The following is a 27,013-nucleotide window of genomic DNA, read 5'->3' as shown; positions in this document are numbered from 1 at the left end:
CAATGGATTGTTTGCAATATCAAAGGCTAAAAAATTTATTAGAGTAAAAAGTGCTAAAAAATCTCCTATGTGTCTAATCTATAACCACAGTATACTTGATGAATGACGCAAGTTTGTGAATGAAACAATAAAAACAAGATTGATTCAAAATCTTTCATTCTTTTAGGTTCTTCTAAAATGTGAAAGGCGAACATTAAAAACACATAAAAATAAACGAAACAAGAAAAAAAATAACGTTACAAAAACTCTTACTAACTCATAAAAAATCAAGGGCATGATATCAACTAACTCATACGATTTTTTTTCTCTAACAAGTATTCGCTTTTATCCATTTTTATTTATTCATTATTCATTTGTTACTTGATTCTTAATTCACTTTTATTATTAGTTATAGTCATTTATCAATGCACTTTTTAAAATATAAAATTTATTATTTTCAAAGATTGATATAAAATTTATTATTTCTAAGAGATATGTCAAATAAATACTGAAAAATGTAAAAATGAACGGAAGGGGTGGAAACTAAATTTCTCAGTTCGAAAAAAATTTAAAAGATAATATTAAAAAAAAAGAATAATATGATATGACATTCCATTAAAAGGGTGCACTTTGCATATTCTTTTAAGAAATTAAGGAATAAATGATTTACAAAAATAATTAATGTTAACTGTAATAATCGAAAAAAATGTCTATCTTTTAATATGCTAAAGTAAAAACCTAAAAATGATAAAACAATTAAGAATTTCTTTTACGAATGTAACACATAGCTAATTTAAAAAGTTAATTTTTTAATAAAAAATGAATAATGTGATATGACAATCCAATAAGAGAGTATAATAAAAAAATTGTGTCAAGGAAATTATGCAATGTTGGGTTATATTGTAGTCCTTAAACAAACATAAACGACATTATTAGGTATTTTCTCAAGTATGTATTTCAAGAAAAATATGCAATATTGAGTGATATTGTAGCCCTAAATAATCATAAGCGACATTACTGTATATTTTCCAAGTATGCTATCTCACTTCCCGTCAAATTGGATTGAACCAGCCACCCAGATGAAACTCCCGCTGAAAAACATTCTTTTTTCGACAAAACAAATATGGATGACTATACAGGAAAATTACTCCAAAAATAATCTCAAGAAGATGCTTATTGTGTAGTAATTATGATCTTTAAGGAGGTGTGGTGAACTTGTATAAAAACTCAATTTGAAAATTGTAAAGAAACAGACCACTGTGTCATAAGTCCAAGTATGGAAAATAGAATTAACACTTCACAATCTTAAATCTTGAGCAAACAGTTACTTGATTCACACAGTTCTTGACCAAGATACAACTGACAATCATAATAATGTTTCAGATAGGAAATAAAATTCTTGTATATATAATAAAGAAAGATCATCGGAGACAGATGACACACAAATGATTTAGGCAATAACACATCTCTTTATTTTGATCCAAGAAATTCATATTTAACTTTCAAGTGTCTTTAGATCTTTTCTTTTGATTATTATAGACAAAACATATAATTTCAGAACGCAAATCATTCACCTCTCAATTCCACACTTGATCGTTGAAGCATCAAGGTCAAACTGAAATTTGGTTATAATGGGCAAACAAGCTTCTTAACAGTTTACACTTCTATAATAAAACAATAGCGAGTTTTAAAATCCCAGAGTTGGGTACTGATGTGGGTGATATAACTCACACAACTCTCTCTCATTAAAGCAAAGAGAGAAACAAGTTTCCTTTGAATGATTAAACACAAAAAGAAAAGCACAAACCACAAAGCTGCACATCCAACGGTATCAACTGTTCTCGACTTCCGACAGCCTCTCTTCATCAAACAAGATAACTTCAACAGATTCCTCCGTGGCTTGCTTCCAGGAACCTGTGCTCAATATACCAGGATAGGGTTCATAAGAATGGCTGTGGCATGCACAAAGGATCATGAGAGCTATTTAGAGATGTCAATTTTTAACATGATAGGCTGAATGGAAATCAGCGACAGACTTGACAAAAACATGTTTCATTGAGGCACCATTTGGGAGTGTAAGGTGTTTGAGCATGAAAAATCAATTCTTCAAGTATTAGCTACATGATTAAAAATACACTTAGTCATAAAGGTTTGAGCAGAGAAACACTTTGATAGAAATTTTGAAACCAATATTATGGACATCCCAAAAGACAGATAAAAATCATGTTTAGGTTCAGTTTGAAAATTTGGAACAAAGTTCTTTATAGGATAGCTAAACCAACCACTCATGGGGTGCTCACGAATCTTTTTGGAAGTAATACTCCAAGCAGTACTTCAAGCTTCCAGATAAATGGTGATATGTCTCATTCCTTGAGTAGACTCAATGTGATAAAGAGTAAAATGATGAGATATTTCCAAGTGTTGAATCCATCCCATTTTTTAGTCAACTTTAGCTATTCAATTGGTACAAGCAATTGTTAAAAAGAAATAGTAATTGGAGTTGAAAATAAAAGATTTGGTGGTTGGCAAATTGGTAAGATTTGCAACCATTCTTGACTTTGCTATATTTACATATGTCATTAGTCACATAGGCATGGTTTTATCCTTCTATAAATAGAGCATTCTTGCTCATTTGTAGAATACACCAAGTTAGAGAGAGAAACCATTTTGAGAGCAAAGTGAGGTATTCCATAGACTATACAAGAAAATAGTCTGTGAAAAGAAAATTGAGTTTAAGCGATATTTTAATAAGACGGAAACCAAAAGAGTGTTGTTCCTTTTGAGTGTGTAGTAGTCACTTTGAGTATTGTATTCGTGACTACACAGTGTAAAATTCCTGACTATAGTAATATCAGTTGCTCCTCTTGGCCCGTGGTTTTTTCCCTTATTCAGAAGGGTTTCCACGTAAAATTCTTGGTGTCGTTATTTTCCCATTTTATTTCCATTACTTTTACCATATATATTTTTGTGCTTGTCCGCGTTCCCAACACCAAGCTCTTCTAGAATTAACACCAAATACATAAAATTATGGTGACATGCAATGCCTCAAACATGGCTTCAATCAGAATACTTTATAGTATAGAACTTGAGCCTCGTCCACCAGTGTTTTTGGTAAAGGCTTTCTCGACATTAAGTCGGAGTGCATTCTCAGTAAACTGTAATTTGACCTGTAACATCAAAACAAATCATTTTGAGGTAAATTGACTGATTTTGATCCAGTAAGTATCAAATGTTAGAGCTAAACAGCACTGAGCTAAAAGTTTACATTATTCAAGTTGAACATTTGCTTGTATTGCTTGCAGAGCCAACATATCCACAACCAAAAGAAAAAAAATGTTTAAGAATCAATTTCAAAGGTGAAAAGCAAAAGAGCGAATCAAGTTCAAATATTCTCTTCCATCTTCAAGCAGCCTATTACTTTTTTCTCCTTCTCCTTGTAATCCAGAAATCATAAACAAATAATTTCTCAATGAATGCAAACTGAACCTCAAAAAGATTTCTCACAACCACACACTTCTCATTTTCTTCAGTTGGTTGGCTTCTCTACCAATGTATTATTAACCTACGATTGTAAGATTATAGCATTTGACTAGTTCAAGGAACTTAAATCAAATATTTGATTAATAATCTACAAGTTCAACAGTACTTCCGATCTAGACCACAAATGCAAAGAATATGAAATGTATAATCCTAATGGGCCTTAGCAGCTCTTGAGCATAAAAGTGAACATACTCATCTTCCTCGAGAATTTCTTCATAAATATTTTCCTCCATATTTGTCAGTGAAGTTGGGATCAGAGGTGAGATATTCCAATCCAGGGTGAGATGCAAAATTTAATCGAAGTAGGAAGAAATATACCAGGTACACCTTAGCGAAAAGCCTGGAAATGGAAATACTTAACCAACAAGGATGGAACAACAATTTGAAAACTTAAGTAAAAATTAGTCAACAAGATAGATAGATAGATAATAAAAGAGGAAAGGTCTCTAAAAGGAAGCACATCATCTCAGATGGAAACAGTAGAGGATCTTAAATAGAAAAGGGACGGTCAGGAGTGAGCATGCATGTGTCAATTTGGCATATTAGAGCCCGTTTGGCTTAACTTAAAAAAGTAGCTTTTTAAAAGAAGTTTTAAAAAAGTCAAACTTAAATAACTTTTAAGTTAAAAAAAGAAAAGTAGAGGAGTGCCTACTTAAAACTTTTTTTAAGTCATCTTTAACTCATTTCAAGTTATTTTGAACTTAGCCAAACACTCTCAAAAGCTAAAAGGAATTAAAAGTAGGTTTGACCAACTTTTAAGTCAATCCAACATACTTTTTAGTCTTTTCTATTTCACGTTTATCTAGCCAAACTCTCTCAAAAGCTAAAAAGGAATTAAAAGTAAGTTTGATCAACTTTTAAGTCAATCCAAACAAGCTCTTAGTCTTTTCTATGTCACATTTATCTAATTCCAGACTCCATTTAGGAGTGTCAAACATTAAACAATCAGCTGCATCAGAGAGCACCCATATACAAGTCACTCAGCCGTCTTTTGTTTCACTTGATACAAGTAAGCCTTTCTGGAACTAACCCACAGGAAGACCAGGCAAAATAACCATATTTATATACTGAACATACTTTGCTTCATCTCCTATAAACATTTCTGGTACGCGAGAGCCAAAAAAATGAATATTCAATGTTTTCACTCGATTCCCTTGTCTTCCTCTGTCTGCTTTCCGATTATCAAAATCATATCAAATGATGACCTGGCTTCTCTTAATGACACTAGTAACATATGACCTGGCTTCTTTTTTTGATCTACTTATGTCATAGTTTCTCTAAGACAGTGACAAGCATGCTCTCCAACAGCCAACAGGGTAAAAAATACTGGTTGTGGAATCTGCTAAATGAGTATCCACTTAGTCTATACCTACTGTTGAGAAAACTATATTGTCCTTGGGCATGTCTAAAAGCTGACGACGCAAACAAGTAAATCAAAATTACGCGGCATTTGATTGGAAAAGTGCAAGCATCAATTATGATTTAGGATTTGCTACCTTAAGGCGCCATTATCTGTCCGATTTTGAGCTCTTATTGCTCAAAAGGCAAACCACTTCAACTGTAGCCTTTGCCAGCAAATAATCCGACAAACTCGAAGACAGAGAGATGTTGTATAGAAAAAAGGTTAGACTGAATTTACTGCAGGAAAAGTTGAAAGCTTGGCGACCAGTCCAACTGTACATGATAGTCGAAGAAATCTTATTTGACTCATGTTTCCATGTCTGAAACGGAAATTGCTGTTACTATCTCCCAAGTCCCCTATGACTAAGCCATCAAACAAACACTATTTTAACTTGATACACTTTCTATTCGAAATTTAAAGCACATAAGATGTAGAGAAACTGATAACAAAGATAGGTGCATGGTCTGTGTCCATCAACTTCCCGTACTTGTGAAGAACATCAAATAGTATGTCAAGACATTCACACTTAACCAAAAAAATTCTTAATCTTTACAAATTTAGGAGACATTGACGCGAACAAATATCAACATAAGCCATATCTCACATGTAAAGAACACTTTGTTGACCAAAACCTTTTGTTTGTGCTTACCTTTGTCTCAAAGGAACAAGTAAATGATAATACTTTTTGGAGGCTAATTATTCATTTCAACTTCCTTATGTTATCCTGCATCCAAGGGTTTTGGCATAATAGTCAACATAAGAACACCACCTAGCATGGATTCTAGATATACTCATCCATATCGGAGTTATTATTCCAATACAAATGGAAAAAAAGACCTCAGGAATAAAGCAAAATATCTTTAAACCACTTTCGGTTCTTTCTAAATCATTTGTCTTTCTCCTTTTCTTATGTGGGGGTGGGTGGAGGCAAGAGAGCATCAAGGTAGCTCCAAATTCATAAATCAAAAGTATTAACTTACTCCTGCAAGCCTCGTTTAATTTCAGGACCCAATTTACTGATGGGGTACCTATTGATGATCCATCTGTACCAGCAAGCTGTGGCCTTTGGGTAGCAACTACATTATTCAGAGAACATGACACAACATTAAGCAAGAACTTAAGATAGATTCCATAAGAAAGATTAGAATTAAATAAAGGAGTAAAATATGAGAGCTAGTCAGTATTGATGGACCAACTAGTTGATCAATTCTAACAGGTCCACATCAGATAGATTAACGCATAAAATACACAACCTATATTATAAAGAAAACAATAATTTTCTTATGAAAAATGTGCAAGAGAATCTTCTAGGCTAGTGGAGTATTTCCTAAAACATGAATGATGTATGAATAGTTTTACAAACTAAGTTGGAATGATAGCACATTTAGACAGACATATCATCCTTCAGATAAAGCAATATGAATGTTGAAGAGAATAAGCTATGAAGTGTAGTAAAAGGTTAGAAAATGTAGGTGAAAACCTAATGGATATTAACAACTACAATCAATGTTGAAGAGAATAAGCTATCAAAAGATGGAGATACATTATAAATAAGCATTAAAACTGCAAATCAAAACAATGTGGGTTCGGTGGCTCCCACATTAATCATGGAAAAGATATTGCCCCTTATGCATAATAAAGGGGAAATTTGACCCTTTTCCCTTTTCTCTTTAGAAAATTGAAGCTCAGATTTGTGTTATGATAAGGCCAACAAGAAGCCAATCACGCCATGGATGCAAACACAGTTGCACGTGTGAGTTATGCGTCTCAATTACAGGCCATGCCGGTTTTCCCCGCCAAGATACGGGTAGGGTAATCTCAATGCCCGAATTTACTTAGCCCAAAAATCATCACTGCCTCTTTACTAATTTTTATATTCATGTTGTTGTAGTATAGTTGTGTGTATTGCCAATTCTTTTTCCTGAGGCTCAGATTTGGTATAAAACCAGGCAAAAGGAGACAAAGCAACTGCCATGGCTGCAGACCTCAGTTGCAAAACGAAGATTCCTTACCGGGTTGCCTTGTCAAGATAAAGGTAGCTCCAACGCCTGACCCAACACTATACAACTTCATTTGTCATCATCAAAGCCTTACCCTATAATTATTAATTAAAAGTTAGCATTGGCAGATAGACCTTACCCCGGTCCATTGTGGGAGACTAGAGAAGTTGTTTCCAATAGATCTCAGCTCAAGAAAATCACAGTCCAGAACCTAAATGACTTGTTTTGGGGGGGGGGGGGACCCAGAAACTGTAGTGTACTCTATCTATGTCTCTTTCTTTTTTTCAAGGGCTGTAGGTTTGTTTAGAAAAATGGAAGAATCATAGGCAAAGCATAGAGAAGGGCAATCACCCTCTAATAGAAATCCCATTATTCTCTCTGCTGCCTCATTCAGCGTTAATCAAACGAAAAGGGGTTCACAAGTAATTACTAGCAAAATGGAAATGCAAAACTAGCATACGTGCAAAACGTCAAAAAAAAAAATCAGGGCTTACCAGAGAAGGGAGGCAAACACCCCTCAAAAATGGAACTAAAATGACAATGCAGACAAATGACACTTAAAAGGCTTAAACCCTTGAAAATTCTTCCTGTATTCAACAAGATGGAGCACAGAACGATATAAGCTGTTATTGATACCTCAGAATGGAATAACTAGCATGAGAAGAAGTTTTCCACATTTACATGTACTTTCACATTTTGAATATATAATATGACAGAGACAAGTATAAGAGAACTTTACATCAAGAAGTGTGACTGACGTTGACTTCTTGTGAATCAGATTTAAGTTTCTTTTTTTATCAAAACATATAACTTCATGCTCAGAGTTAGGTTTAACTTTGATAAATTGTTGCAAAATTTAGGGCAATGGAATTTCTGGTAAATGGCAATTTTTCGAGTTCCACAGACTTGTTGTGTGATCAAAATCTAAACAAAGATTGTAATTGGTAAATGATCCTGAAACTTGAGAATGGAAGTTGCAGATCCATCCCCAGTTTTGAATTTGGTCAGCACAGTGGTGTAGTAATTGGTAACCAATTTCAGGCATGACCAGCAAAAGCTTGGTCAAAGAACTCAAGGACAAATCACCAGGCATGAGTGTCACATCGTGAACAGTCTAAATGTTGTTATTTACTGCTGCCTTTCTTGTCGACCACTTGTGGCAAAGAACTTTTTTTCCTTGGTAAAATGGAGGAGCAATGACTTCTTCTACTCATCTTCTTCCTTATAAGCTCATCTGTTTTAACCCGATTTCCAGCATCAAGCCATTTACGTGAGTCCCCATCCAACCTAGAGGAGAGCGTAGCTCGTGGTACCAAATAATTCTTAAGATTCTCTACAATGAGAATGCATGTGTCAAATCATCTCAATCATAATAGAATTCAGAGAGACCTGAACCAAAAACATCCCATGGATCATGTCCCCCATATATTGGCTTATGTCATTTCTAGAAAGAGCATATGAGTTGAGATCAAACCTCTTTACCGGAAAAAAATTGAGATGACAGCTGTGGTATAATATCAGAAAGATACCTTAACCCTCCCAAGAAATTTTGTAACATTTACCTTTCATCAAAGAATACACAATCACCACAACTCAGGGTGGAAGATTGATCACATTGGCGGGATGACAGCTACGGAAGCTCGGGCAGAAAGCTTCTGCAGTCTCCTTACAGCTCTAGTTTCAGCACGATCGAAAAGAACATTAATTAGTTGCACACATTTTGTCATCATTAATTATTAACACAAACAACCTTCTTTTAGGGAGGTAGGTGGGGATCTAAAGCCTACAGGGAAGGGAATGTGGAGTAGACAAAGCCACAAGTACAAATAACATTAAATACATTGACTCCTTAGTGTTGTTGCATAAGAATGTCCAGTGCAGTCATTAATAATATGGAATTGCTCTCTTAAACATACCATAAAGTGCAGTTCCAACACAAATATTTCCTGCAATGCAATTTTGAGAACACACTGAAGTCTGCTTCAACTCTTCAACAATGAGAGAACATTTTGATGGTAAAAATGCATCTCCAAACATAATTGCACCTAGGCAAATAAATAAAATAAATAGAATGGCAACATCAGGAATCAATCCATCAATTATGCTTCACTCCTAGAATTAGTTGGCCTGCTATGTTGATCCCCATTCCTCAGTATCTGTCCACTCTATCCATAACTAAACAATCATTTTCTTATGAAAAACGTGCTTAAATATTGTTAGCCAGTAGAGTATTTCCTAAAATGTGAATAATGTCAGCGATACGGGTGCTGGAATTTGGCTAAAAAATTCCAAAATATAAAATAGAACTATAGAGATATTTTAAATTTTGAAAGATCTTCTTACTCATTTTCCCCAAGACCCCAACTTCTTCATTCAAGGTCTTTGGTTGTTCCCCTAAAATAACAAAACGGAAGGCATTTAAGGACTTAATTCCACCAACTCTCCGTACAGATCATTGCTACTGTGTACCAGAAGCCAAACACATCTGCTTGAACTCTTAGTTTCTCTCCATTAGGCATAAAACATGAAGCAACAAATATTGACCTAGAGGAAAAAGCTAAAAAGGAGGCAAAAGGAATATAATATTGAATGTAAGTCATTTACCATGTTTTAATCTATTGTCTTTATCTTTTTTGATATCTCAATTTTCCCACAAATTTTTCCATGGACTCGGGGTCAAAGTATCCAATGTGGGTTGACCAAATCCCACACGTACCCCTCGGACGCGTGTGATACGCGCACGCGTCTCGTATACAGGTGCAACAGCAACAGTGAAGAGTCCATGCAACTTAGGCTCTTATTAGGTCTGGAACAAATGGAAGGAATGGTTTTCTTTCTTTTTACTCACTGTCACATGTACTTGTGCACTCCCATTGAGCTTTTAATTTGCTATTCCAGATGTCAACAAGTTTCATTTTCACACTTAGCCTGGGGAGAGAAACATCATCTGATTTACCCTAAACCCTAATCCCCATCGCCCCCTCATTTCTTGAATTTTCTCTCTCTCTACATTCTCTCTCTAATAAACGCTCCCAAAAAATTGGCCCTAACGGCTAGTTTACACAGCGGCTCTAGCACTGCCGGAATGGCTAATATTCGCCGGTAGAGCTTTCCAGACCGCCGGACCAAATGGAAATGATGCACAGACCTAATATGAGCAAAACCCATCTAGTCTCGTCTTCAGATTCATCCTACAACTCCTTGAAATTACAAAGAGAAGAGGAGATGTACGTCGCAATTTCGGAGAGGGAGTTGGACTGGGCTTAAAAAATTATTTCCATGGCACGCTTAGGCGAGATTCAAGTTCTAAAGAGTGGTGAAGGTGATTCACAAGCCAAAGATCTATATTACACTCAAAAATCACATGAATTCACCTTCCCAATCGCGAGAAATCGAGAGGCGATTTATGGGGGAATCGCTTGTGAATCGCCCAAATCGCGCCTTCAAATTGGATGTACTTAGGAGGAGATTCGAGTAGAAATGTTTAATGGGGATTGCTCCCCTATGCTAGAGGAACATCTCACTGAAATTTCAAGTTATTTTGTCGGTAAAATCATAGTCAATGAATTTTCAGGCGATTTGACCGGAGCTCTAGTGATCTGTAATGATAAAGAGCAACGACAAGAGGGGTGCCTGGGAAGTACCAACGAGATTCCACAATACATTACAATGGAACAACAACACAATAATTCGAATGAAGGAAAAGGTGCAAAATCAAGCAAGTTGACACTTGAACAAACAAAGGAGAATCTGGGGAGAGGAACAGAACAAGAACAATCATAGAATAGGGATAAGGATGTTGGAAAAAGGAAAAGCAGGCAGAAGAAGGAGAGAACATTAACCAAATGCCAAATTCTTCTAACTTCTCCTCTGGAATGCATAACTTGGAGGCTGGAGCATGAGCAGGCACAATTGAATGCAGAAATGCTGCATGATCGTTCTGCAATCAGCACCATACCACCAGTTCAAGGTAATTTTCCACCTTTGCTTGAGAAATCTGTTGATGCAAATATGCAGGGGAACCAAAGCATATCGGCAATGGAAGTGCAGGAAATACAGAAGACAGCAATTCAGGGGCATTCAGGTATGGTTTCTAACTCTAACACTCCTATTAATCTAATGCCTAAAGGTACTGTGGAGATAAATTTGCATGAGCTGTAACTACTAGAGAGCAGGAACAGGGTCATACTAACAGTCAAGTTCCTAGGTTCAACAATCAACATATACATTATCCCCACCAGGTCTGGCAACCTAAAGATAAGCAGCAGCACCCTCAAATTAAGACCAACTCTGTTCAACCTCAACCTGGCAGTAATTTCCCCAAGATATTCAGTAATTTTGACCATCAAAATCTCAACCAAAGGAACAGAATTCCCCCCCAAACCAGGTTCTACTTATGACAACCCTGAACAACCTCAAAATAATCCCTCCAGAAACGACCACATCCCTGAACCTGCACCTACACTGTTGTCCAAACCTGTGCTGATAGACTTAGACACAACCAAGCCAAAATTGATTTTCCCATAAAACTGGCCACCCCTGAAACAAGGTCTACCTGCTGTCCTGTTCAAGAAAGAAGAAATTTTGGGGGAATTAGCTGCTATGTGTAAATATACTCTTATTGGGAAATTCAGTTACACCATGCCATAAATGGAATTGATTAGAAAGAGTTTTGTTCTGCAAACTCAGCTTTCGAGGGGGAGTTAAAATTGCTCATTTTAATTCTAGACATGTCTATATAGACCTCGACAATGAATTGGATTATAATATGATCTGGACCAAGCAAAGAATGAGCATAGCTGGCCAAGTGATGAGACTCCAATCATGGACTCCTGATTCCAAACCTTTAGTATGCTGATAACACTTATAAGCAAAATGCTTTAGTATGCTGATAACACCAAATATTTTCTGAATAGTGGGACACGAATCGAACAGCATTCTGGAACCTCATCTAACATAGAACACAAGTACATATAACTAGATTAATAAATAATTTAAGTACGGAAGAACATCACAAAGAGTAAAAGAAGCAACCTATTAGTTTCACAGACCCATGCACGCAAACTGATCTCCAAGCACGAAACACAGGATCCATCAGTAGACTCAAAAACATACTGATCTCGAAGTTCCCAAAGCCAGATCCATGTATATGATTTCTGTGAAGGATCTACCTCCTCCATCATAATTAAATACTACAGATACTGAAACACAAAGTTGATTACCAAATCATCGCCTTCGAGAATCAATTTAAGTAGGATATGCAAAATATAGAACATGCCAACAGAAGAATTGTAAACTCTGATACTTGCAACACATGTATGCGTTATGCAGCTAGGTTTATACAAGTAATATATATGGATGTATCAACATCAGTACACTCTGTGACATCCTTAGCAATTAGTAGTGCAAACAGAGCAACTCTGTCATGTAACTAAGAACAAAATAATGCAGAAATTATGTGTGTTAGTTCAAAGTCCTTTTTTCTCGGATAACACTCCCCATTTCAATTTGTTTGTTTTACTTTCCCTTTTAGTCTGTTTTTACAAGAATGTTTTTTCCTTTTCTTGACTTAAAGAACAGAAGATTCAAAATTCTTTCTTTATTTTCTTGAACTCCGTGTTAAGTCAAAATCAAACAAACAAATTGAAACAGAGGGAGTACCTCCTAGTAGTCAACAAGAAACTAATCCAAAAAAATGGCAGCACACTACAAATGATAATACTAGGTTTAGTTAATACTTTGCAGATGGCTCACATACATGAAGCTTAGTACTACTTAAAGAATGCTTTCCAAAATTTCAACTGGCCGATTAGTATGAAACCAAGTTGCAACTGACAGAGGCACAGAGCATAATAATGAATGATACCAACTTCATATAATGTACAAATCTGGGTAACAACTAAATGCTGGTAAGAAGCATCATTACCTATTTAGTACTACCAACAAAATTGCTCAAGTAGTATCATATTAGGGCATTCCAGCTGTCAGCGAAAACCCCCTGGGCTGTTCTGTGACCACATCTACATATCAAAGAACAATGTAGATTTTATAGTGAGATTGATCGACGAAAGAAAAAGTTTGAGGTCATAATATCAATTTCTTGACTTAAACATTTTTAGTTGTATGCTATATCCATCATAATCTAGAGATAGATTATCGATGGAATTGTGCAGTTAGCATTAAACGATCCAGGCCCAGATTCTTACTCTTCATATGTATGTAATTGGCCAAAACCTAGTATCTTTGTCAATGATGGTTATATAATGTTCGTTGATTTTCAGGGTTTTGAATCCTACTATGTATGTATTTATATTACTGCACTCTCCAAAAATATGCTTTGCACAAATGCAGCCTTCATACTGGATGTTATATCATCCCCATGGTTGGCCCACACTGCAAATAGTTTTAAGGTAAAAGAATAAACAGGTCAAGGTAAAAAAGCTTAATATGTATCCAGCATAGAAGCTTTAACACAGATATTAAGTATATTCTCACAGAGTTTGAAGATTTCGTCAAGGTTGGGGTGTGAGATAATACTATTTTCAGCATCGAAAGCACCAAGCCTTCTCAGTTGAAATTCAAGCATTTTCAGACCTAGCATGCTCTGGAAAACAAACATCATCAATTTGAGCATCTGTAAAGTGTAATGAGAAGTTGAAAAAAGTGGGTCCAAGTGTGTTAGTTGGTACAGGCATCTCTAGCGATTTAAGTCCCAAAGAACAAACATATCAACCCTCCCTGTCATGATCCAGTTCCCACGACCAGCAAATGAATAATTAAAGAAAACGGAATGAATCTTGAAACTTTCTAGTTTTCGGAAATAACATTCACTCCCAGTCGGGACATTCTCAAGAAGCCTTTCAAGAAACAGAAAGGCAGTATAGATTATGAACTTGCAGATCATCTCTCGTTAACATGTATGTACAGAAAAATTATCAACTGAACATCTTGAAGCTAGTAAAGGAGCTTCAGATAGGCACCTAAATGTTAGATCGAACTTATTGTTCATCAATTAATTAATGTTTGCAATAACTTATAAGGTTTTAGATAGTGGTCTAATGTTTTTCATAAGATTTTCAGTTTACCAAAAATAAAAATCATTCGTGCACCATATCTGGTGCTTACACAAAGCTCCACACATCTCTTCTAAAAAATTATTGTATTTTATCCTTCTCTTAGTGTTGTTCCTTCCCATCAACCTCTCTCCCACATAGTTAGATGCTATATATATTGCCAGCCATATATATAGCAGCAAAAACTTGATTATCGAGGTGCACGCAAGTTGGCCTGGACATCACAGTCATCCATAAAAAAACTGTTTGACTTGAGCTCGGGCTTGATTAGACTCGAGCCAACCTTGAGCTCATCTCTCAATGTACCAAGTTGAAATGGACCTGACTAATGTTGGGCTTGACTTGGGTTAGCTCATTTATACACAATCAAAAGGACACTCTGAATGTTCCAAGTTTATAGCATTGCTTGCTTCAACATAAGAACACCACGTAGCATGGATTCTAGACATACTCATCCATATCGGAGTTATTGTTCCAACACAAATGGAAAGAAAGACATCAGGGATAAAGCAAAATATGTTTAAAACACTTTTGATTCTAAATCATTTTTCTCTTTTTCTTATGTGGGGGTAGGTGGAGGCAAGAGAGAGCATCAAGGTAGCTCCAAATTCATAAATAAAAAATATTAACTTACTCCCCCATGCATCGTTTAATTCAGGACCCAATTCACTGATAGGGGAACTATTGATGATCCATCTGTTGGCAGCAAGCTGTGGCCTTTGGGTAGCAAATACATTATTCATAGAACATGACACGGCATTTAGCAAGAACTTAAGATAGATTCCACAAGAAGATTAGAATTATATAACGGAGTAAATAAAGAGAGCTAGTCAGGGTCGATGGACCAACTAGTTGAATCAATTCTAACAGGCTCACATCAGATACATACAATACATAGAACCTGTATTATGAAGAAAACAATCATTTTCTTATGAAATATGTGCCAGAGAATCTTGTTAGCTAGTGGAGTATTTCCTAAAACATAAATGAAGTCATTAAGTTGTAAAAATTAAGTTGGAATGCTATGATTTGCACATTTAGACAGGGAGCAATATGAATGTTGAAGATTATAAACTATGAAGTGTAGTAAAAGGTTAAGAATGTAGGTGAGTACCTAATCATGTATTACCAACTACAATCAATGTTGAAGTGAATAAGCTATCAAAACATGGAGATACATTATAAATAAGCATTAAAACTGCAAATCAGAACGGTGTGGGTACAATATCTCCACATTAATCATGGAAAAGATATTGCTCGTTATGCATAGTGAAGGTGTAAATTTGACCCTATTCTCTTTTTTTCTTTAGCAAATTGAGGCTCAGATTTGTGTAAAGATAAGGCCAAAGAGAAGCCAACCACACCATGGATGCAACAAACAATTGCATGTGTGAGTTATGCGTCTCAATCACAGGCCATACCGGGTTCAGCCGCCAAGATACGGGTTGGGTAATCTCAATGCCCGAATTTAGTTAGCCCAGAAATCATCACTGCCTCTTTAATAATTTTCATAGTCATGCTGTTGTTGTTGTATGTTTATTTCCTTATGAGCATATGTTTAAGAGTGCAAAAATGCAAAGATATCCAGAAACTCAAGTGTACTCTGTCTCCTTTTTTAAGGGCTGTTAGTTTGTTTTAGAAAATGGAGAATCATAGGCAAAGCATAGAGATAAGGGCAACCACCCTTGATAGAAATCCCATAATCTCTGCTGCCTCATTCTTGAATTTTTTAGGCTAACAAAAGGGAATTCACAAGATTTCAAGCATCCTTCTGCCAATGCCAATTCTTTCTCCTGAGGCTCAGATTTGTAATAAAACCAAGCAAGGAGACAAACTAACCGCCATGGCTGCAGACCTCCGTTGCAAAACGCTGATGCCTTACCAGGTTACCTTGCCAAGATAAGGGTAGCTCCAATCCCTGACCCAACTCAATACAACTTCATTTGTCATCATCACAGCCTTACCCTATACTTAAAAGCTAGCATTGGTAGATAGACCTTACCCCGGTCCTTTGTGGGGGGACTAGAGAAGTTGTTTCCAATAGGCCTCAGCTCAAGAAAATCACAGTCCAGAACTTAAATGATGGGAGGAAAGCCCAAAAACTGTAGTGTACTCTATCTATGTCTCTTTCTCTTTTTTAAGGGTTGTTGATTTGTTTAGAAAATGAAAGAATCACAGGCAAATCATAGAGTAGGGCAACCACCCTTGAACAGAAATCCCATTATTCTCTCTGTTGCCTCATTCTGAGTTAATGCAACAAAAACGGGTTCAGAAGTAATTACTTGCAAAAACAGAGATGCAAACTAGCATAAGTGCAAAATTACAAAAAAAATCAGGGATTACCAGAGAAGGGAGGCAACCTCCCCTCAAAAATGGACCTTAAGAGAAAATGCACACAAATGACACTTGAAAATCCTTCTTGCTTTAAACAAGATGGAACACAGAACTAATATATAACTGTTGATGATACCACAGAATGGAATAACTAGCATGAGAAGAAGTGCTTGTCATGCTTTGTTTTCCACATTTACACCGGCAAATATCCTTATGAGGGAGGAATGTGAATGTCAAAGAGAATAAGATATAAAGGTGTAGTAAAAGGTTTGAGAAAGTAAGTGAGCAAATAGCCTGTATGAACAACCATAATCAGTACTACAATACCTTTCCCTTCTAAGACTGATCTGCAAATGGTTTGCATGTAATACAATATGACAGGGACAAGTATAAGAGAATGTTACAGCAAGAAGTGTGACAGATGTTGGGTTTTTGTGAATCAGATTTAAGTTCCTGCTTAAACCAAAACAATATAACTCCATGCTCATATTTAGGTTTAACTTTGATGAAATCTTGCAATATTTAATGCAATGCAATTTCTGGTAAATGGCAATTTTTTCAAGTTCGATACACCATTGTTGTGTGATCAAATATATACAAAGATCGTAACTTACCTGGTAAATGATCTTGAAGCTTGAAAATAAATGTTGCAGATCCATCCCCAGTTTTAAATTTGGTCAGCATAGTTGTATAGTAATTGGTAACCAATTTCAGGGATGACCTGCAAAAGCATGGTCAAAGCACTCGAGCACAAATTACCAGGCATGAGTGGCACATCGTGAACAATCTTAATATTGTTATTTCCTGCTGCCTTTCTTGTAGCCTCACTCGTGGCAAAGAACTTTTTTTTACCTTGGTAAAATGGAGGAGCAATGGCTTCTTCTACTCATCTTCTTCCTTATAGCTTATCCATTTCACCTCTATTTCCAACATCAATCCATTTATGTGAGTCCCCATCCACCCTAGAGGAGAGCATAGTATCAAATAATTCTTGAGATTCTCTTCACTATGAGAATACATATGTGTCAAATCATTTCCATCATTATAGAATTCAGAAGAACCTGAACCAGAAACATCCCATGGATCATGTCCCCCTATACTGGCTATATCCTCTCAAGAAAGAGCATAAAAATTGAAATTAAACTTTGCAGAATTTGGGAACAAGCAGTCCTCTTTTTCCAAATTATTTATGGCAGTACCAAGAGACTATGTTCCATTCTTTCCAAAATTATACGTGAAAACAACTTCATGTTCGACAGAAGTTCCAATCTCATTTTCAGCGATGCAAAGAATAACATCTCAAAACCTGGTCTCGAGCAAAGGATCTAATGGCAGAGGAGACGGTCTGGACGAAAAATGGCAGGTCAGAACCATAATTTTTGGTCTGTAAAACGAAATCCATAAGATGATCGTCTTCATCCAGTATGACTTGGTTAATTAAGCTTTTTCCTCTGAATCTCCGACAAAAATTTTGACCTCTAAGATGCCTTGCTCTTAATTTTGCACCAGGAGAAGTTCTCAAAATATATTTCCTTGCTTCTAGGGAACATTTGATTTAAGACCTGGATAACATCATTAGCTATTTCAAATTCAACATTAAAATCATCTTCAAGGCGACTCTATGGACGGGTTGGTGTTAACACATTAACTTGTTGGCTTTTTGAAGTTACATTCCCTAAATGACTCATCATCCCATCCTGAACCTGACCGGCAGTCAGATTTATAACTGGAACTAGCAAAAGCACTGAATTAGTTGTCCAGAAAATCATCTTCTGCAAGTAAAACATTAGATGAAAGGGGTTGGAAGAGTTTCTGGATTTACCAGTTTACACAGACTGCGATGAGCAAGAGAGCCATCAATTGAACGACTTGAACTTTCGATCTGACTGAGGAATCTGACTTCGGGATCATGCTTATCAGAGCACTTCCGCACAGAATATTCTGAGAAGATCAAATCTCTATCCTAACAGTGCACTTTCCTGTCAGTTTCTTGGCTGAGGGGAAGGAAGTACATGTGTCGATTTGCAACTCTGGGTCCTGTACCTCTTTTTCCTAATCTCATAATTCATAGGTATATCTGAAAAGAGGAGCAGGGAATAAGATAGCAATAGATGAGGAGAATACTTCAACAACTGAACTCTTACCTAGGTTTTCCAAAAGTAGCTTAAGAGAAAAGAAAGAGATAAAACTACACGATGGCATAACACAACTAACCAACCTTCCACAATTTGTTCTCCACCATCCCAACCTTACCCACCCACCCCCTCCATTTAGAGAGGTAGGTGGGGAACTATAGCCTACAGGGAAGGGAATGTGGAGTGGACAAAGCCACAAGTACAAATAACATCAAATACACTGACTCCTATAGAAATGTAGACTGTAATTGCTCAATAACAGATTAAAAGATATTGCAGTCATTAGTAATATGAAATTCCTCTCTTAAACATACCATCAAATGCAGTTCCAACACAAATATTTCCTGAAATGCAATTTTGAAAACACAACGAAGTGTGCTTCAACTCCTCAACAATGAGAGAGAGAACACTTTGAAGGTATAAATGCATCTCCAAACATAATTGCACCTACGAAAATAAATAAACAAAATAAATAGAATGGCCACATCAGGAATCAATCCATCAATTATGCATCACCCCCACAATTAGTTGGCCTGCTATATTGATCTCTATTCCTCTGTATCTGTTCCACTCTATCCATATCGAAAAAAATCATTTTCTTATGAAATATGTGCTTAAATCTTGTTAGCTAGTGGAGTATTTCCTAAAATATTAATAATGTCATCAATACCGGTGCTGGAATTTGACTAAAAAATTCCAAAATATAAAATAAAACTACAGAGATTTAAAATTTTGAAAGATCTTCTAACTCGTTTTCCCCAAGACCCCAACATCTTCTTTCAAGCTCTGTGTTTGTTCCCTTAAAATAACAAAAAAAAAGGAATTCAAGGCCTTAATTCCACCAACTTTCCGTATAGATCACTGCTACTGTCTTTCAGAGGTCAAAACACAACCGCTTGAACTCTTAGTTTCTCTCCATAAGACATAAAACATGAAGCAACAAATAGTGACCAAGAGGAAAAAGCTTAACAGGATACAAAAAGTGGGTTGACCCAATCCCACACATTTCCTGCACCCACGTGAGTCTCGTGTCGACATGGGTGCAGCAGCAACAATGAAGAGTCCATGCAATGCAACTTAGGCTCTTATTCAGGTTAGGAACAAATGGAAGGAATGGTTTACCTTCTTTTTACTCCCCATCACATGTACTTGTGCACTCCCCTTGAGCTTGTAATTTGCTATTCCAGGAATTAACAAATAACAAGTTTCATTTGCACACTTGGCCTGGGGACAGAAACATCATCTGAGCTACTAACATATTTTTTATTCAGATAGTATCAGAATTGTACCTTACCCTCCCAAGAAATTTGATACCATTACCTTTCATCAAAGAATACACAAACACCACAACTTAGGGTGGAAGATTGATCACATTGATGGGATGACAGCTGCGGAAACTCCAGAAAGCTTCTGCAGTCTCCTTACTGCTCTAGTTTCTGCATGATGGAAAAGATCATTAATTAGTTGCACACATTTTGTCATCATTACCTGGTATGAGTGGCACATAATGAACAGTCTTGTATTGTTATTCCATCCAGCCATTATATTTATGCGAGTCCCCAAGCAGCCAAGACTCACCGTGAAATGGAACTTTCTCCTAAACTCATATACCCACCTGAGATGCCATGCCAAGAAACAGTTTTCAACTCGAGAAAAAACATGTCAAATTGCTTTTTTGAGTTATACCAGAGAAAGTAATAAGAACAAGAAAATTAGAAAGTTGTGTAGTTTCACCAAAAGGGTGATTTAGTGACAAAAAAATTGAACTTTGTAGGGCAACACACGATAAGCTCATAAACTGTGAAACATTCATGGCTGCAAGCATCAGTTTGCCTATGAAACAGAGAAGAAGGACCATAAAATGAAACTTCTCCCAAAATCTCATAAACCTGCCTGAAATGCCGTGCCAAGCAACAATTCTTTAGCTCGACAGGCAATGCATCAACGGATGAAAACATTCATCTCTTCAATGTGTATAAAACGAAGTAGAGTGAGTAATAAGAATGCGAAAAAAGGAAGTGCATGTGCAACATCACAAAAAGAGTGGTTCAGTGAGGGGTGTGAAAGGAACTGAACTTTGCCAAGTAAAAACACGAATCAACTCAAAGCATTGAAATCCGTCGTGGCGGCAAACAACAGTTAGCCTTTATGTGACAGTAAAGGAACACCATGAAATGGAAATTTAATTCCAAAATCTCATAATTCCACCTGAAGTGTCGTGCCAAGCAACAGTTTAATCAGCTCGAGAGAAAACAAGTATTACTGAAATCCCACGGAAGATTAAACATCCACATCCTTATCGCTTATAAATCGAGCAGAGAGAATAATTAGAATAAGAAAAGAGGAAATCATGTGCAATTTTACCAAAAGAAACTGAACATTGCCAAGCCAAAACACGAAATCAGCTCAAAAGATTTGAAATCTTTCATGTCTGCAAGCATCAGTTAAGCCTTATGAGACAAAGAAAACGCACCGTGAAATGGAACTTTCTCCAAAATCTCATACCCTCCTGAGGTGCCATGCCAAGCAACAGTTTTCGACTCGACAAAAAACATGTTAAATTGCTTTTTTGAGTTATACCAGAGAGAGTAATAAGTACAAGAGAAGTAGAAAGTCGTTTAGTTTCACAAAAAGGGTGATTTAGTGACAAAAAAATTGAACTTTGTGGTGCCAAAACACGATTAGCTCATAAACTGTGAAACCCACATGGCTGCAAGCATCAGTTTGCCAACGAGACAGAGAAGAAGGACCATAAAATGGAAATTCTCCCAAAATCTCATAGACCCACCTGAAGTGTCATTCCACGCAACAGTTCTTTAGCTCGACAGCAACATGTTTGATTGAACATCAACGGATGAAAACATCAAAATCTTTATTGTGTATAAAATCGAAGTAGAGTGAGTAATAAGAATACGAAAAAAGGAAGTGCATGTGCAACATAACAAAACGAGTGGTTCAATGAGGGGTGTGAAAGGAACTGAACTTCGCCAAGTAAAAACATGAATCAGCTCAAAAGTAGTGAAATCTGTGTTAGCCTTTATGGACAGTAAAGAACCACCGTGAAATGGAAATTTAATTCCAAAATCTCATAATCCACCGGAGGTGCCGTGCCAAGCAACAGTTTAATCAGCTCGAGAGAAAACAAGTATTATTGAAATCCCACGGAATATAAATCATCCACATCCTCATAGCTTAGAAAATGCAGTAGAGAGAGTAATTAGAGTAAGAAAAGATGAAGCTCATGTGAAATTTCACGAACAGAAACTGAACCTTGCTAAGCCAAAACACAAATTAGCTCAAAAGCTTTGAAATCTGTCATGGCTGCAACCGCCAGTTAGCCTTATGAGATGGAGAAGACGCACCATGAAATGAAACTTTCTCGAAAATCTCATATATCCACCTGAGGTGCCATGCCAAGCAATAGTTTTCAACTCAACAGAAAACATGTTAAACTGCTTTTTTGAGTTATACCAGAGAGAGTAATAAGTACGAGAAAAGTAGAAAGTCGTGTAAATTCACAAAAAGGGTGGTTTAGTAACAAAAAAGTTGAACTTTGTGGTGCCAAAACACGATAAGCTCATAAGTTGTGAAACCCAGCATGGGTGCAAGAATCAGTTTGTCTATGAGACAGAGAAGAAGGACCATAAAATGGAACTTTTCCCAAAATTTCATAGACCCACCTAAGTGCCACGCCAAGCAACAATTCTTTAGCTCGGCAGGCAACATGTTTGATTGAACATCAACGGATGAAAACATCCAAATCTTTATTGTTCATAAAACAAATGAGTAATAAGAATAAGAAAAGAGGGAGTTATGTGTGGTATCACGAAAAGGGTGGTTCGGTGAGGGGTGGGAAAGAAACTACATATTGCCAAGTAAAAACATGAATCAGCTCAAAAGCTCTGAAATTCATTGTGGCTATCCATTGTGGCTGCAAAAAACAATTAGCCTTATGAGATAGAGAAGAAACACCATAAAATGGAAACTTAATTAAAAAATCTCATAGACCCACTTGAGGTGCCGTGCCAAACAACAGTTTAATCAGCTCACGAGAAAACAAATACAAATTTTACTGAACTTCCATGAAAGAGAAAACTTCCACATACTCATCGTTTATAAAAATATGAGAGAGAGAGTAATAAGAATAAGAAAGGAGGAAGCTCATGTGTAACTTCATGAAAAAAGGTGGTTTGGTGGGGTGTGTGTGTATGTTTGGGGGGAGGGGTGAGAGAAACTTAACTTTGCCAAGACCAAACACAAAACAGCTCAAAAACTTTGAAATTTGTCATGGCTGCAAGCATCAGTTTGCCCATGAGACAGAGAAGAAGGACCATAAAATGGAACTTTTTCCAAAATCTCTTAGACCCCACCTGAAGTGCCATGCCAAGCAACGGGTCTTTAGCTCGCCAGGCAACATGTTTGATTGAACATCAACGCATGAAAACATCCAAATCATCATTGTGTATAAAAACGAAGCAGAGTGAGTGATAAAAATACAAAAAGAGGACGCGCATGTGCAATATCACAAAAAGAGAGGTTTGGTGAGGGGTGTGAAAGAAACTGAACTTTGCCAAGTAAAATTAATCAGCTCAAAAGCATTGACATCATCGTGGTTGTAAACAACAGCTAGGCTAATGAGAAAGAGAAGAACCACCGTGAAATGGAAATTTAATTCCAAACAACAGATTAATCATCTCGACAGAAAACAATTTCTATTGAAATTACACCGAAGATAAAACCTTCACGTCCTCATTGCTAATAAAATAGAGTAGAGAGAGTAATAAGAATAAGAAAAGAGGAAGCTTGTGTAGTTTCACGAAAAAGGGCGGTTCAGTGAGGGGGAGTAAAGAAACTAAACTTTACAAAGCAAAAACACGAATCATCTCAAAGGATTTGAAATCTGTCATGGCTGCAAGCATTCAGTTAGCCTTACGAGACAAAGAAGACCACCATGAAATGGAACTTTCTCCTAAATCTCATGCCAAGCAACAGTTCTCAACTCGAGAAAAAACATGTTAAATTGCTTTGTTAAGTTATACCAGAGAGAGTAATAAGAACAAAAAAAGTAGAAAGTCGTGAGGTGCCAAAACACGATAACCTCAAAAGCTATGAAACCCAGCATGGCTGCAAGCATCAGTTTGCCCATGAGACAGAGAAAAAGGACCATAAAATGGAACTTTTTCCAAAATCTCTTAGACCCCACCTGAAGTGCCATGCCAATCAACGAGTCTTTAGCTCGCCAGGCAACATGTTTGATTGAACATCAACGCATGAAAACATCCAAATCTTCATTGTGTATAAAAACGAAGCAGAGTGAGTGATGAAAATACAAAAGAGGACGTGCATGTGCAATATCACAAAAAGAGAGGTTTGGTGAGGGGTGTGAAAGAAACTGAACTTTGCCAAGTAAAATTAATCAGCTCCAAAGCATTGACATCATCGTGGTTGTAAACAACAGCTAGGCTTATGAGAAAGAGAAGAACCACCGTGAAATGGAAATTTAATTCCAAAATCTCATAGACCCACCTGAGGTGCCGTGCCAAACAACAGATTAATCATCTCGACAGAAAACAATTTCTATTGAAATTACACCAAAGATAAAACCTTCACATCCTCATTGCTAATAAAATAGAGTAGAGAGAGTAATAAGAATAAGAAAAGAGGAAGCTTGTGTAGTTTCACGAAAAAGGGCGGTTCAGTCAGGGGGAGTAAAGAAACTAAACTTTACAAAGCAAAAACACGAATCATCTCAAAGGATTTGAAATCTGTCATGGCTGCAAGCATTCAGTTAGCCTTACGAGACAAAGAAGACCACCATGAAATGGAACTTTCTCCTAAATCTCATGCCAAGCAACAGTTCTCAACTCGAGAAAAAACATGTTAAATTGCTTTGTTAAGTTATACCAGAGAGAGTAATAAGAACAAAAAAAGTAGAAAGTCGTGAGGTGCCAAAACACGATAACCTCAAAAGCTATGAAACCCAGCATGGCTGCAAGCATCAGTTTGCCCATGAGACAGAGAAAAAGGACCATAAAATGGAACTTTTTCCAAAATCTCTTAGACCCACCTGAAGTGCCATGCCAAGCAACGGGTCTTTAGCTCGCCAGGCAACATGTTTGATTGAACATCAACGCATGAAAACATCCAAATCTTCATTGCGTATAAAAACGAAGCAGAGTGAGTGATAAAAATACAAAAAGAGGACGTGCATGTGCAATATCACAAAAAGAGAGGTTTGGTGAGGGGTGTGAAAGAAACTGAACTTTGCCAAGTAAAATTAATCAACTCCAAAGCATTGACATCATCGTGGTTGTAAACAACAGCTAGGCTTATGAGAAAGAGAAGAACCACCGTGAAATGGAAATTTAATTCCAAAATCTCATAGACCCACCTGAGGTGCCGTGCCAAACAACAGATTAATCATCTCGACAGAAAACAATTTCTATTGAAATTACACCGAAGATAAAACCTTCACATCCTCATTGCTAATAAAATAGAGTAGAGAGAGTAATAAGAATAAGAAAAGAGGAAGCTTGTGTAGTTTCACGAAAAAGGGCGGTTCAGTGAGGGGGAGTAAAGAAACTAAACTTTACAAAGCAAAAACACGAATCATCTCAAAGTATTTGAAATCTGTCATGGCTGCAAGCATTCAGTTAGCCTTACGAGACAAAGAAGATCACCATGAAATGGAACTTTCTCCTAAATCTCATGCCAAGCAACAGTTCTCAACTCGAGAAAAAACATGTTAAATTGCTTTGTTAAGTTATACCAGAGAGAGTAATAAGAACAAAAAAAGTAGAAAGTCGTGAGGTGCCAAAACACGATAACCTCAAAAGCTATGAAACCCAGCATGGCTGCAAGCATCAGTTTGCCCATGAGACAGAGAAAAAGGACCATAAAATGGAACTTTTTCCAAAATCTCTTAGACCCACCTGAAGTGCCATGCCGAGCAACGGGTCTTTAGCTCGCCAGGCAACATGTTTGATTGAACATCAACGCATGAAAACATCCAAATCTTCATTGTGTATAAAAACGAAGCAGAGTGAGTGATAAAAATACAAAAAGAGGACGTGCATGTGCAATATCACAAAAAGAGAGGTTTGGTGAGGGGTGTGAAAGAAACTGAACTTTTCCAAGTAAAATTAATCAGCTCAAAAGCATTGACATCCATCGTGGCTGTAAACAACAGTTAGGCTTATGAGAAAGTAAAGAACCTAATTCCAAAATCTCATAGACCCACCTGAGGTGTCGTGCCAAGCAACAGATTAATTACCTCGAGAGAAAACAAGTTCTATGGAAATTACACAGAGGATAAGACCTTCACATCGTCATTGCTTATAAAATATAGCAGAGAGAGTAATAAGAATAAGAAAAGAGGAAGCTCATGTGTAATTTCACGAAAAGGGCGGTTCAGTGAGAGGGAAAGAAACTAAACTCAAAGTCAAAAAATTCTAAACCATGTAAAGCAAAATGGCTAATCAGGAAACAATCCATCAATTAACAACGTAACTTCAAAAAGCAAGTTCTTGAATTATTTAAAAGAGAATGCAGGCAAGAGTTCCAAGAAAATCAAACAATATTAGTATTTTAATAGAGGCTCAATATTACTGACCGAACTGCGCTCCAAATAGCCTCATACTTCCGCTTAATTCTTGAACATAGGCTGGAAGAATCTTAACATATGAATAGCAATTTGCTTCAAAAAGATCAGAATTTCCTTCGATTTACTTAAAACATGCATCAATTTTACTTCAAAAGGCAACAATTTCCTTAACGAGATAATCAAGTTTTCTTTATTTTTTTCTTCAAAGACAATGGGTGACGGAAATTGATTTTAGGGTTTTGGTCGGACATAGTCGCCGGAGAGTTAGCTTCTGTAATTTGACGACTTCTAAATTACGCAGCGTGTCATTTTATAGTGATTGAACCGCGTGGCTTCTAACCTACGCAGTGTTTCTTTTACGCGGTTAAAAAAGCAAAAATAATAAACGCGGTAAAAGAAAAAAAATACTTACTATAAAAATATATTATTTTTTATCCTTAGTACTTATCTGTTACTAATCTTGACAATGTAATATTTGTTATAACTTCAATTGTCTAACTTGTGTAATTTTAATAGACTGATTTAGAATATGAAATTTTAAGTCTAAGTTATTGGATTTTATAATATAAATTAATATAACTTTATTCTAAAAAGATTAAGTATAAAATTTAGCATAAAATAACTATAATTGATATTAAATGATATATCTATTTATTATTTCACTAGCTAATTTATTCGCGCGAAAAGTAGATTTTATTTTTTTTGTTAATACCCAAAGATAATAAGGAAAAACACAAACTTTTAGTTTTATAATGTTGACATTCAGAAGAAATATTTTTAAATCAAATGTATTGAAAAATAACTATTTGAAAAGAGATAATCAAAAAGTTTAATCTAACATAAAAACAAAAGAATTACTATTGAAAAGACAGGAACATATTTCTAGCCAATAATTAATGAAAATGTATATTCATTCTGTTAAACATGAACATTGAAATTATGTATTA

General features: G+C 36.3%; 1 protein-coding gene and 1 long non-coding RNA gene across 47 annotated transcripts in view; both read right to left on the bottom strand.

Moving 5' to 3' along the window:
- LOC107010231 (catalase isozyme 2-like) overlaps positions 1-27,013 on the bottom strand; it is a 77,188-nt gene that overhangs the window by 40,107 nt on the left and 10,068 nt on the right. The gene's annotated exons all lie outside the window — the stretch shown is intronic.
- LOC107010238 lies at positions 1,532-26,364 on the bottom strand. 43 transcript variants are annotated; one of them, XR_003576658.1, is made up of 12 exons: positions 26,076-26,364; positions 19,784-25,478; positions 19,586-19,687; positions 18,778-18,910; positions 18,151-18,405; positions 12,848-18,060; positions 11,956-12,122; positions 8,838-11,872; positions 7,416-8,595; positions 5,902-5,997; positions 5,571-5,645; positions 2,695-5,283 (listed from the first exon to the last, which is right to left on the bottom strand). It is a non-coding gene; the product is annotated as an uncharacterized LOC107010238 (long non-coding RNA). The 43 variants fall into 43 exon arrangements; XR_003576642.1 differs by having other exon boundaries at positions 2,695-3,146; positions 3,245-3,274; positions 3,712-8,595; XR_003576649.1 differs by having other exon boundaries at positions 5,902-8,595.

The sequence above is a fragment of the Solanum pennellii genome, chromosome 2 (assembly GCF_001406875.1).
Source record: "Solanum pennellii chromosome 2, SPENNV200".
NCBI classification, from domain to species: Eukaryota; Viridiplantae; Streptophyta; class Magnoliopsida; order Solanales; family Solanaceae; genus Solanum; species Solanum pennellii.
The sequence above is the reverse complement of the archived record's forward strand: the minus strand, read 5'-3'. Positions and strand labels throughout refer to the sequence as shown.